General features: G+C 44.0%; 1 pseudogene across 1 annotated transcript; it reads left to right on the forward strand.

Annotated features, from left to right (window-relative positions):
• The first annotated feature begins 1,319 nt into the window (after window positions 1–1,319).
• LOC147341531 (RNA-binding motif protein, X-linked 2-like) lies at window positions 1,320–12,739 on the forward strand (annotated as a pseudogene). The gene is made up of 4 exons (XR_015158704.1): window positions 1,320–1,339; window positions 2,718–2,874; window positions 4,476–4,653; window positions 5,108–12,739. The product of XR_015158704.1 is annotated as an RNA-binding motif protein, X-linked 2-like (transcript).
• Window positions 12,740–13,577: the final 838 nt, after the last annotated feature.

Raw genomic sequence — 13,577 nt, forward strand, 5'->3', positions numbered from 1 at the left:
TTGACTTTTTAGGGGATGTACAGTCCTATGAGATTTTTCTTTTTAATACTTGAATAGATTTGTGTAATCACCCTCACAATTAGGATGAAGGACAATTCCATCATCCCCCAAACTCCCTCATGCTGTCCCTGTATAGTCTGTCCTCTAATTGCTGGAGAAGGCAATGGCACCCCACTCCAGTACTCTTGCCCAGAGAATCCCATGGATGGAGGAGCCTGGTAGGCTGCAGTCCATGGGGTCGCTGAGAGCCAGACACGACTGAGCCACTTCACTTTCACGTTTCACTTTCACGCACTGGAGAAGGAAATGGCAACCCACTCCAGTGTTCTTGCCTGGAGAATCCCAGGGATGGCGGAGCCTGGTGGGCTGCCGTCTATGGGGTCGCTCAGAGTCGGACACGACTGAAGCACCTCAGCAGCAGCAGCAGCAGCAGTGGTCAAATTTATCAGTCTTTTATTGCTTCTGGATTTGAGTCATAATTAGAAAGTATTTCTTCCCACCCATTCACGTTCTCTTCTAATACTTGTATGGTTTCAATTTTATGCATTGAAATCTCTGATCCATTTAGAGTTATTCTGATGTGTAGTGTGAGATATGGACCCAATTTCATATTTTTTCAAATGGCTATCTAGTTGTCCCAACAGCATTTATTCAAAACTCCATATTTTCCCCCAGCAAATTGGAGTGTCACCCTTATACATAAGTACTAACTTGGGAGGTGATTTTGATATCTTTATAATGTTGAGTCATCTTATGCCAGAAAAAGAGGTGTCTTTATATTTATTGAAAACTGTGTTTGTGTCTTTCAGCAGTTTTTAAGCGTTTTCTCTGCATAGACCTTGTAGATTCCTTGTTGTTAGATTTATTTCTAAGTAGTTTACCTTTTTGCTGTTGCTGTTACAAATGGGGCTCCTCTTTCCTTATATCTTATGATTATTGTTTGTAAGAGGGTGGTTTATTTTTGTCGTCTTTATATCCTGTTATCCTACAGATTTGTTATATTGTTTGTTTTTAACATTGTTTATCATTGCTTCTCTTGGGTTTTCTATATATATCGTCATATATAATCTTCATACAGAGATAGCTTTACTTTTTCATTTTTAAATTAGTTTTTAAAATTAGAGTATAGTTGATTTACAGTGTTGTACTAGTTTCTGCTGTGCAGCAAAGTGTGTCAGTTATACATACACATATATTTACTCTTTTTTTATATCTGTTTTCTCCTGTCTAATTGCATGGGCCAATACCTACAATATTAAATAGTGTTAAATAGCTGAATACCATAGTTGAATCGTTTCTAGTGTTTTCTTTTAAGTAAGATGCTAGATCTGGGGCTGAGGTATAACATTTCCATCAGTTACTATTGTATTTTTATGACTGTAGTTTTAAGTTTATGAAGCTTTAACTTTTCTGGAATTAATTTTTATATAATGAGTAAGGCAGAATTTTTTCTATTTTTTTTCATTAAATTATGTCTTTATTAACTTCCACCTACCTTCCTAAGATTTACTATCCCCCGCTCCCCTGTGGCTTGTGGGATCTTAGTTCCCTGACCAGGGTTTGAACCTGAACCCTGGCAGTGAAACACCAAGTCCTGACCACTGTGACTGCCAGGGAATTCCCCTTTCCTTTTTAACAATAAAATTCTTTAATGTCACAGATTTTCCTGAGTGTGGTTTTAGCCACATCCTGTAAGTTTTGGTGGGCTCAGACGGTAAAGGTAAAGGTAGCTCAGACGGTAAAGCATCTGCCTGCAATGCAGGAGACCTGGTTCCGGAAGATCCCCTGGAGAAGGAAATGGCAACCCACTCCAGTGTTCTTGTCTGGAGAATTCCATGGACAGAGGAGCCTGGCGGACTATAGTGCTTGGGGTCGCAAAGAGTCGGACAAGACTGAGCGACTTAACACACACAGACACTAAGTTTTGGTATATATTCCCATTTTTGTTGTTTTCTAAATAGTCTACCATGATTTCTTTATTTTATTTCACTTTCTCTTTCATCCAGTAGTTAGCCTGGAGAACAGGTTTCAAGTTCTAGTTAGGGCATTTTTTGTTTTGAAATTATTGTTCCCAGCTGTTTCACATTATGATTGGAGAACATGGTCTGTGCTGTTTTTGGAGATGATTGAGGTTTACTTTGAGATCTAGTCTACAGTCAGTTTTAATATGTGTTTCATGGATTCTTGAGAAGAAACTCTTTGTACAGTCGAATATATCTGTATATCTACTAGTCTGATGTTAATATTTTTAACAATGTAATTGTTATATTATTAAGTATATGTTTATTTGTAGTTATAAAATTTTATATTAATTCCTCGGACTTATTTTTCTCAATTTTATGTGTTGTGAACTCAAAGTGGTGTGTTAAAATCTCTAATAACTTTCACTCTTAGTTGCTCTTTGTATTTTTAATTAAAATTTTGGATGTGTTAATTTATGTATAAAATTTCATGACTTATGTATTAGGACCTTTTTCTGTGTAAAAGAGCCCTCTTAGTCACATTTAAATGCTTCTTTTGGTTGGCCTTGAATTCATCTTTGATCTTAATACTACCACCCATTTTTAAAATTAGGTGTTCGTGATATATCTTTTTCTAACTTTTAATTTTTAACCTTTCTTTGTCATCTTGTTCTCAGTGTGTCTCCTGTGCAGATTATATTATTTGAATTTTGTTTTGTCATCCAATCTGCAAGTTTTTACATTTTAAATCAGTAGTGTCTCAGTCTTTTATAAATTAAATAGATACAGGGAGATTGTTAACATTAATCTGGTACCGGACAAGAAGACTGGGAAATCCAAAGGATTCTGTTTCCTCTGCTATGAAGACCAGAGGAGCACAATTCTGGCTGTTGACAGTTTTAATGGGATCAAGGTGAGTATGCTTACTGAGCAGAACTTTTCCATTGTGTAGGGTTTCAGTTTCATTTCCCAGCTGATGACTGCAGGCTCAAGGGCAGTACTGGTCAGCTGGGTTGCAGAGGTGTGGGGACATACTGACTGGGAAATGACCCCAGGAAATAATTCCGCTGGCTCATGACCCTGTGAACACGCGTTTCTTTTCCCCACCACTTAGCAAGCTATGTCCTCAGGAGCATAGGTACCATGACCCCCCACTCCCCTTCATCTTGCACCCAACCAGGCATCTGTTTTTCACCTTTTCTTCCTCACACTCCACTCTCATTTCTGCTGTATTGGAGGGCAAAGAGACTAGCAAACACTGCTGTTTTATGCTGTCCTGTATCAGAGAATTTGGGGTTCTATCATGGTTTTGTGGCTGAGGACCTAGCCATGTATGTCTCTCCTATGTCTCCATTGACTTAGCAGTACTGGGCCCTGAAAATTCTCTAGTTAAAATCTCATGACAAAGTCTATGAAAGTAACTCATTCTGAAGTTTTCTGTCCTCTATTCTCTCTCCTCCACCCTTGTAAGTGCGACGGTGAGTGATGACATGAGAGTGAGACATAAAAAGGGGACGGGGCAAGTCAGGGTTATCTATGCTCCACATGCTCCCAAAGCACTGCCATTGAATGAGCATTGTCACGGGTTGGAGGGGTGACTCTTGACTTGGAGACTTTGTCACTGATTGCACCAGCAGTGATAGGAAGTCACCATAAAAGGTGACTTTATTCCACCTTTTATGGTGGAATGGGATAGGTGAAAGTACTCAGGCTTAGGGGTAAGAGTAAAAACTTGCTCTTGAATGGAACAGTAAAAGCCAGACATTTCACATTTCTGATGGCATTGCGTATAGAATAAGTCTGTATCTGCCCGAATGTTTTTGTTTTAAGTGAAGGTTTAATTTTTTGTTGTTCACCTGGAGAGTTGGGATTCGCAGTGATAGTATCAGCATGAGCCAGTGGTTCCAGTATGGTGGGGGTGGAGCAAGCAGTGAGGGCTTAAGAGAAAAGAAAGTAGTCCTTTCTAGATTCCTTACCCCCTCCCAGCTATTGTTCTGCTTTGGCCTCATGCATTTGTGTTGAGAAAGCAGCTGTAGCATTGAGCTGAATTTTAGGAATTCCTTTTGGCTTCCAGGCTTCTTAACAGTGTGTTTCACCGTAAATTAATGTTACAGATGGAAGGTAATTCATGTTTGTGCATCTAAACTCTTGCAGTTTTCCATGCTGCTTATGCTTTGGGGCAGTACTTCCCAGGCTCTTTTCACTTCATGGCACACTTATAACATGGAGATATTTATATAGAACTCTGGGATAAACTGATGAGGCTCCCAGGATCTCCAGCTGCCCCAGGCTCTACCTGACTGCCCCCAGGGTTGAGCGAATGTGTAGGGATGTGTGCTGTGACACATCACGTGAGCAGGTCTGCTTTTGAGATTTTCTGAGAAACAGAATTAGCAAGAGGATAATGGGAATGGTTCAAACCATGGATTTCTGCAGCTGGGTTCAAATAGATAGAAGGCTGTGTTTGGTAGCAAGTAGTTAGCTATCTGCTAAAGCAGTGCCTGTCTGTCCTAGATCAAAGGAAGAACTATCCGAGTGGATCATGTATCTAACTATCGACTTCCTGAGGACTCAGAAGAAATGGATGAGGTGACCAGAGAGCTGCAGGAGAGGGGCTGTGGGACTCATACTCCTCCGCCAAGTTCATCTGAGGGCTCTGAAGATGACAAACCCACCAAAAAACACAAAAAAGGTAAATGGTTAAGGCCTATGAGAAGATTCTGGGTAGGCTTAATGTTTGCTCTTCTTAGCCTTCACTGAGAGTTGGTAGTCAGTTCTCAAGTGTGAAGGGGGCAGGTGTGGGGAACCTTACTTTAACTGGGAAAGAAGAAGTATCAGCAGAAGACTAATGCTGTGGGCTAAATTCTGGCCACCAAAATGTGTACATTGAAGTCCTAACCCTCTGGTACCTAACGTGACTGTTTGGAGGTAGGGTCTTTAGAGAGAGACTTAAGAGCTGGAGTTGCCTTATACAGCGACCTGACATATTAAGGGTGACAGACATCCAGATTGCATTCTTGGAGGCACTTTTCTAGAAGTAGAGACCGTGAGTGTTTCATGCTGCTGCCAAGCATGCTTTTCTTTTGTATATCCTCCATCTTTTCCATCTTCTTTTTCTTACTGATTGTGCCCCTCTTTTCCTCCAGACAAAAAGGAAGAAAAGAAAAAAAAAGAAAGACAGAAGACTGGCCGGGAGGTACAGGCAGAGTAGCCAGCCTCCTCTTCATTGCCCAGAAGCAAGATGATAAAGGAAAAGGATGACCCGGTCTCTAAAAAGCACAGTGGCAAGCACTCAGAGAAGGCAGAGAAGGGTCAGAAGTCAGAGTCCAGGGAGGTGCGGAAGTCCCACCCCAGTTCCGCTGAGGTCAGGACGACCTGCCGTGGTAGAATGGAGGACCGAGAGAGGGAGCCAAGAAAGGAGAAGTCCAAGCACGAACACAAGTCATCAAGCAGAAGGGAAGAGAGAGAAGACCGGCACAGGGAGAGAGACAGGGGTCGAAGCTCAGACATACATTCCAGATGGCATGACAGGCGCTCTGAGGGGCGGCATGACAGGTGCTCTGAGGGGCGTAGTCACAGGAGTAGAAGTAGGCACCAAGATAAATCCCACCGGCATAAAAGGTCCCGGCACTCCCGGGACCCAGAGTCCTCTAATCCCAGGGAGCTCAGGCATCACTGATGCCGCAGCCTGCTCAGCTATTCAGCACGGTAGAATTAAAAATGAACTGTATTTTTCAAATGCAATGAAATTCAGTTATTCTTTTACTATATTTACATGTAAAGTCTCTGAGAATGAATTCTTTTGATCCCTTGAGTATACTAATCATCAAGAGAGCTGTAGTTTGTAACAGCTAAATGTCCTGGATTTTTGAGCAGAATCCATTGTCCCTGGGAATATACTTGGTACTTTTGGTACTTACCAGAGCATGTACCTAACTCTGGGTTTATCAATATGGCCATTGAATTCATGACCCCAATTTATGATGAAATGGCCAGGAAGGAGAAATACCAGACAGTTCTAGAATTCCAGTCTTTGTGCTACACGTTAAGAACCTTTCCAGTTGGCAGCTATAACCACTGAGCAGAGAAGTGTGGCTTAACTAGGTTCAGACAGGTTGCTATGCATGTGATAAGGATTCTTAACATCAGCCTGCCCCTTCCTTATTTTTGCCTACCTGCCCCCTGTTTTTTGAAATTGTAGACATCTTTTTTTCAATTTTGCTGTTTTTGTTTTGGTTGATATGTCTACATTTTTTCCCTTATAACTTATTTATGTATTTGATTGAGAAGAAATTCACATGAAATTCGCCATTTAAAAAAGTATTTATTTATTTTTTAAAATTAATTTATTTTTTATTTTTTTTTACATTTCTTTCATTTTACTTATTTTTTTTAGTTAATTTTATTTTTTAACTTTACAATATTGTATTGGTTTTGCCATACATCAACATGAATCCGCCACAGGTATACACGTGTTCCCCATCTGGAACCCTCCTCCCTCCTCCCTCCCCGTACCCTCCCTCTGGGTCGTCCCAAACTGGAGTTTATTTTTTAATTTAAGGATAATTGCTTTACAGAATTCTGTTTTCTGTCAAACATCAGCATGAATCAGCCATAGGTGTACATATGTCCCCTCCCTCTTGAGCCTCCCATCTCCCTCTCCATCCCAACCCTCTAGGTTGGTACAGAGCCCCTGTTTGAGTTCCCTGAGACATAACAATAAATTCCCATTGGCTGTCTATTTTACATATGTTATGGAAAGTTTCCATGTTACTCTCCGTACATCTCACCCTCTCCTCCCCTCTCGCTGTGTCCATAAGTCTGTTTTCTATGTTTCTCCATGTCTGCCTTGCAAATTCATCAGTACCATCTTCCGTATATCTGTGTTAGTATACGATATTTATCTTGAGATTAACCATTTTAAAGGGAATATTCAGTGCAGTTTGGTACATTGACAGTGTTATAAAACCACCAACCGTATCTAGTTCCAAAATATTTTCATCACCCCAAAATGAAACCCTGTATACCCATTAAGCAGCTCCTCCCCATCCCCTCCTCCTCCTCGTCCCTGGCAACTACCAGTCTGCTTTCAGTTCCTGTAGATTTACCTATTCTGGACATTTCATGTAAGTGGAATTGTACATGTGGCCTTTTGTGTTTGGGGCCTTTCACTTAGTATACTATTTTTGAGGTGCATCCGTATTGTATCAGTGAAAATGTTACTCAGTCGTGTCCACCTCTTTGTGATCCCATGGACTGTAGCCTTCCAGGCTCTTCTGTCCATGGAATTGTCCAGGCAAGAATATTGGAGTGGGTAGCCATTCCCTTCTCCAGACACCTCATTCGTTTTTATGGATAATGTCCCATTGTATAGATATTCCATGTTTTGTTTGCCACTCCTGAATGGATAGACATGTGGGTTGTTTCCACCTTTTGGCTAGCCAGGTATACCAACCTGCTTCTGTGCTTAGTCTGCTTTTTGAGTAGCTGCTCTTGGTGAGGTGGGAACACTTTGTCAGCTCCATTGCATATCTCTGTGGTCTGCTGGGTAGTTCTTTCTCATTTTGAGATTTCTTTTTATTTATTTATTTTATTCTACTTATTTATTTAATCAATCCTTTATGAATTTGATAGGAACAGTCCACAAAACCTTAATACCTCTGCTGAATTATTAAATGGAATTTCTGACACTGTAAAGCGGAGGACTAGAGCTTTAATAGTGAATGCGCTAAATCAACTGGCGTGTTTGTATGGGTCCTAGATGAGATGTGCACCTAGATTGGTGGTTGGGATGTCCATGAAGGAGAGTGGGGAGGGAGCTGGCGGAGACTGGGAAAGCTGTCAGACTATGATGTATGTCTAACTTCTGGAGAAGAAAGGGAGGGAGAGAAGGAAGTTACATAGGAAAAGTCTTAAGACTGCAGTGGAGTTCTAAGACTATTTCAGCAAGACCAGTGGTGAGCCCTTGATCAAGAGTCACCTGTCAGAGGAGTCCCGGGAGATGAGCCTTGGTAAACAGGCGTCCTTGCTGCTGGACTTCCGTCAGCCACCGTGACCACTCTGCTCGTGTCCATCATGCCAGTTGTGTAGTAACTAACGAAGGCCCCTGCACCTGGCTGAGTCGTTGTGTCCGCCTGGTGGTTCAGTGCCTCTTCCATAACAGATGTTTTCTGGTGGTGGTGAACATACGATGCAGAAATCTGCACACTTTGCATGCTCCCATGTGTCAGTCCACGGCCTTTGCATCAGATCGCCTTGTCTCTGATCTTCCAGCCCTTTTCCTTCCAGGCTTCCAATTGGATGGTCAAGCCATTGGCCACTTCCTGGAGTCTTATGTATTCAATAAATGGTCTCACTTTGGGCCACTTTTTCCACACCAAGTCAAGTGCCCTGCTTTGTTGTTCCATCCACTGGAAAAATGTTCCTTCTCCCCCGTGAACGTATCTGCTGTTACATAGATACCACCCATCTTCGTTTTGTACTTAGATATTGAGTGCTGACCCATCTGTAAACCAGGCTCAAGCTGTTTCCTCCTTCAGCTGGTCATACAGGAATCCCCATATGGCCACAGGTGCAGAGTTACCATAGAGCCTACCACTGTCTGCATCATTCAGGTGTTTAACAGCAGCGCTGATCCACTGCATCTCCATGGAATATGTATTTGATTTATGTATCAATTAGGGGTTTTTCAGAGAAACAGGGTATAACATATATGAATGTGTATATAATATGTATGTATGTGTATATATATATATATATATATATATATATATATCTACATACACCATATATATCTTGCATCCAGTATTCAGATGTCTGGCTATTCTTGCCCCAGTGTACATACACCGCTAGTGCTGGGAGAAGCATTACATGGCATTGTCCTTCCTTCTAGGGGCCCAGCTACCTCTTCTAGATCTGAGGATGGGCTGATGTCTGGAAATTGAGCAAGTAATTTGGACTTTTTATTGGGGAGAACCTCCCTCGGCCCCCTGTTTCCCCACTTTTGCCTTTTTCAGCTTGTAGATCTTGAGTGATAACCCTTGGTGGCTCTCTGTATTGCTTCTAGGGACTCTATGGTCCATTTGCGCTATTTCCATGAGTCCATGTGGGTGAAGCCTGCTTGGTTGCCCTTCTGACCTTGAGGTTCGCTTTAGTATTTGTGTCTTCCTGGCTTCTGGTGGATAAGCACCACTCAGTTCAGTTCAGTTCAGTTACTCAGTCACGTCCGACTCTTTGCAACCCCGTGGACTGAAGCACACCAGGCTTCCCTGTCTATCACCAACCGGAGCTTGCTCAAACTCATGTCCATCGAGTCAGTGATGCCATCCAACCATCTCATCCTCTGTTGCCCCCTTCTCCTCCCGCCGTCAATCCTTCCCAGCATCAAGGGGCTTTTCTGATGAGTCAGCTCTTTGCATCAGGTGGCCACAGTATTGGAGCCTCCGCTTCAGCATCAATTCTTCCAATACTATTCAGAATTGATTTCCTTTAGGATTGACTGGTTTGATCTCCTTACAGTCCAGGGGACTCTCAAGAGTCTTCACCACCACAGTTCAAAAGTATCAATTCTTCGGCACTTCCTAGGTTTTTATTACTGTGGGGCCCCAGCTCTGTGATGATCTCTTACTGCCATCCCTGGCCTGCAGAGGAGGCCACCTCTGAACCTAATGAGCCTCTGTGAGTGGGATATCCTCTGGACCCTGCTATGGAATACTACCCTCTGGTGAGGTTTCTTAACCTCATGTAATCTCTCCAGGATACCTACTCCCCTTGGCCTCTTCATTCGTTCCTTGGTCCTTTGCCAGGACAGCTCAGGTGTTCCTGCTTTGCCTAGTGGTGGCCAGCACTTTCTCCAGTCCTCTGTGAGCCACCTCAGTGGAAGCTGCTCAACCCCTGCAGTTCTTGCCTGGGGGTTAAATTCTGTATGTATGTGTGTGCGTGTGCTCAGTCGCTACAGTCGTGTCTGAGTCTGCAGCCCTATAGACTGTAGCCCACCAGGCTCCTCTGACAGTGGACTTCTCCAGGCAAGAATACTGGAGTGGGTTGCTGTGCCCTCCTCCAGGGGATCTTCCCCACCCAGGGATTGAACCTGCATCTCCCATGTCTCCTGCATTGTAGCCGGATTCTTTTACCACTGAGCCACTTGGGAAGCCCTCTAAATCCTATATGCTGAGTTCTAAGTCTGAATTCCTGCTTTTCTGATTCTTGATACAGCACCCTTGAAAACCAAACCCAGTGTTCCCATGGCTCCTGTCAGTAGCTGCCAGTTAATTCTTGCAGCTTTTTGGTAGGCCCAGCACTTCCCTAGCCAGGTAATGCTGGAATTTAATCCTAGATAGCAGTTTGGTAACCAGGAAAGAGGCTGGACACAGCTCCTGGCTCGGGGCGGGGGGCACTGCGTGTCTGGTGAGGGGAGCAGCCTCTAGCATCTTCCAGCACAGGGTGTGCAAGCCCTTGTTTGGAAAGAATGGCCCCCTTGGCATATTGAGAGCTGGCTGGGGGTGTCTCCTAGCCACCGCCTTCAGGAGAGTCTAACCAGATGTTCCTACCCCAAGTTTCAGGGTCCCAAGGATTTTCCAACCATATGAAGTCATGTGGCCCTGACTGCAGCAAAGCCAACCTGCCATATGTTAAATATTGAGTATTTAATCTCCCTGGAGTTCTGCAACTCTTATGGCTTCTTTGTTGCTCTGCTGCATCCACTCCTCCACTGCAGGAACTGAGGGGCTCTTGGGAAGCTCGCTGGAGGCCCTCTGGCTCTCACACATACTCTTTACTTAACGGTCATCCATTTCTCATTGCCCTGCTGCAGGGCATCAGTACACTTAACAGTACCCAGCCATTTCCACTGTCTTTGTAGGCCTTCCTTATTCCTCCATTTTCAAAAGTCTGAATCACCACATCCGGCAGCCTGTTTTCTCAGTTTTCCCACATCATCTCCAGAGAAATCTGTAGCAGTTGGGTCCTCAAGGCCTGGGACTATCCGTGCCCCACATCCCCTCAGGACAGTGTCCATTCTGCCCACCAGGCAGTGACTGAAGCAGTCCCAGGCCCCGTCTTACACAGCCTGTTCTCTTGGACCACTGCTGGCGCCATCTGTGATAATTCGGGTTCTCTGAGAAGCAGGGGCCAAGATGGGATTACACACATAAGAGATTTATCAGGGTAAGGGCCTATGAGGGAGAGTGGGGAGGGAGTCAGGGGAGAGCTGTGGGGCTAGATGCAGGTCTCTAACGCCGGTGGAGAGAGGGAGGGAAGGAAGGGTGGAGAGGAGAATTCTTAACCAGGTGGTGCGATTCTAAGGACATCTTGCGAAGCAAATGCGTCTTTCAGGACAGGCAGTCCACCATGGGCCCTGAGCATCTGCACATTCTTGCTGAGGTTCTTGAAAGCACAGTTTACCTGCTTCTTGATGCTGAACCATTTCTGTAGGGCAAAGTGACCATAGTATGACTACTGTTTAACCACTCGCTTCCCAGGGGAAGGAGCACTGGTTTGTTTGTTCTTTGCTCAGAAGGTCCTGGGCCCTTGACCCTGGGTTCCTCGGCAGTGATGCAACCCGCCACATAGGTAGCATGTCTCTGAGCCCATTGCATTGCCCTTGGGGGACTGGCAGAACTCCACTGATACCCATGCTGTTTGCTGATATAAGTATTATCTTGTTCTGCCCCATGAAGTCTGTCTACTTTGCATCTGTAATGTGGGCTCAGGTCGACCTGCCATCCTTTGTGAGGATGGGCTGCTTCCCTGACAGCATCCCTGCCCAGTCACCTGTGGGGGAATGCTGGGAGCCAGCATATCGCATATTGAGTGCATACTGCATATTGCATATTGAGTGCAGCACTTTCCACAGCATCATCTTTCAGGATCTGGAATAGCTCAACTGGAATTCTATCACTGCCGGGAGCCAGCGTGAGGAACTCCGCCCATGACAAAGGTCATGAGGAAGGAGGCTCGGCATACGCAAAGGTGGGATCGAGCCTCAGGAGTCTCCCTGGAAATTCTCGAGCATATACCCCCAAAACCAGAGTCTGCCTACTTTCTGCTTTGTGCTTTCACCTACACCTCTGGCTTTACGGGGGGCTGTCCCCCACTACCTCTCTCTGAAAAAAGAGTCAGCTTACAGCTCCAGTTAATAATTCCTGGGTGTGACAGTGTTTCAACCTACAAACTCCTTTGGAAATCCTCTAGCCTGCCTGAATAGGTTTTTCCGGCCACATGTGATTGCTCAGAGCCTCCCAACTGTGAGAGGCAGGAGATGTTCTAAACTGTCTAAATACAGATTCCTTTGAGCAGTTAAAAGACTGATTAGAAATTGTATTGGTGAAGGGATTTTCACTTGTTGGGCCAATGTTTGCTGCTAAGTTTCCATATCCCTTACCTGCTGTGTCCCTGGCAGTGTATTGATTAATATAATTGGTGTAAATAGTAGCTTTAATGTTTGTAACCTGGGACCCTTGAGTTAATTCTTTTTCTTGTTATAGCCCACCACACCTTTGCTCTGTAGGAATGCAACTTTATCTAATGCTTTTGGAGGGTGGCTCCTGACCAATCACCTTTAGAGAAAAATAAGTTTTCTGAAGAAAGGGTCTTAAAATGTTAACAGGCCTCCGGGCCAGAAGATGATGCAAATCACCTAAGCTTTTGCATATGATAAGTTTGCAGGAAGAAAGCCTGGCTTACTGCATGCCTCTACCCCTTCCCCCATTATCCTCTATGCATAACTTAAGGTATAAAAACTACTTTGGAAAATAAAGTGCGGGCCTTGTTCACCGAAACTTGGTCTCCCCGTGTCGTTCTTTCTCTCACCTTCTGGCTGAATTATTCAGCCTCTTTTCTCCACTGAATTTTCCTACTGAGCTATCCTTATTTCAGCCTCTTTTCTCCACTGAATTTCCTCACTGAGCTATCCTCATTCTATTACTCTTTATATCCTTAATTAACATTTAATTAAGCAGTTGTTTCCTGATCCTCGCCGACGCCGTCCCCGCTTCGAATTCCCTGGATCCACCGGGGCTGGACCCCGGCAGGGGAAGTCCTGTGTCTTGAAGGAATAACCAATCTTAGCATCTCTGCTACACTCTGCCATTGGCTGAGAGCAGCCCATGAGAAATGTGGCCTTGGTGAAAATGCAGTGATGATGGAAAGTGCAGCAGCACTGCATTTCAGAGCTCAGTAGCTGTGGCAGTCAGTCACTTATGCTCCCTGGAGTCAGAGATCTGAGAGGGACAAATACACCCTGCACTATGCCCAGCTGAGAACAACCAGCTAGCTATTGGTTTTACTTGATCTTTGGCAACAACGAATGTTTACTGGTTCCTTTCATGGGTTCACTTCACAGAAGAGTTGCAATTCATTGGTGGACAAACTCGCAGTGACCTCAAAGCTGAACAGCCAGTGAATAAAGTGCTCGTTAAGAACAATTTTTACTTCTTGGCATATCATTATTTCTTTCATGTGGCCTAATTAACACCCTAGTCTGTCTCTTTCCTTCCTCTAACCTACTGGAATGTGTACCTCCTAAGTATCTATCTTGGCAGTTAATGGACTCAGTGAACCCTAAATTGGAAGTGATCCTTATCTAGTACAGATGTTCTGTAAACATGTTTTGAAGCT

The sequence above is a fragment of the Bos grunniens genome, chromosome X (genome assembly GCF_055505025.1).
Source record: "Bos grunniens cultivar Pamir isolate PY7600 chromosome X, Bosgru_T2T1.0, whole genome shotgun sequence".
Taxonomy (NCBI): Eukaryota; Metazoa; Chordata; class Mammalia; order Artiodactyla; family Bovidae; genus Bos; species Bos grunniens.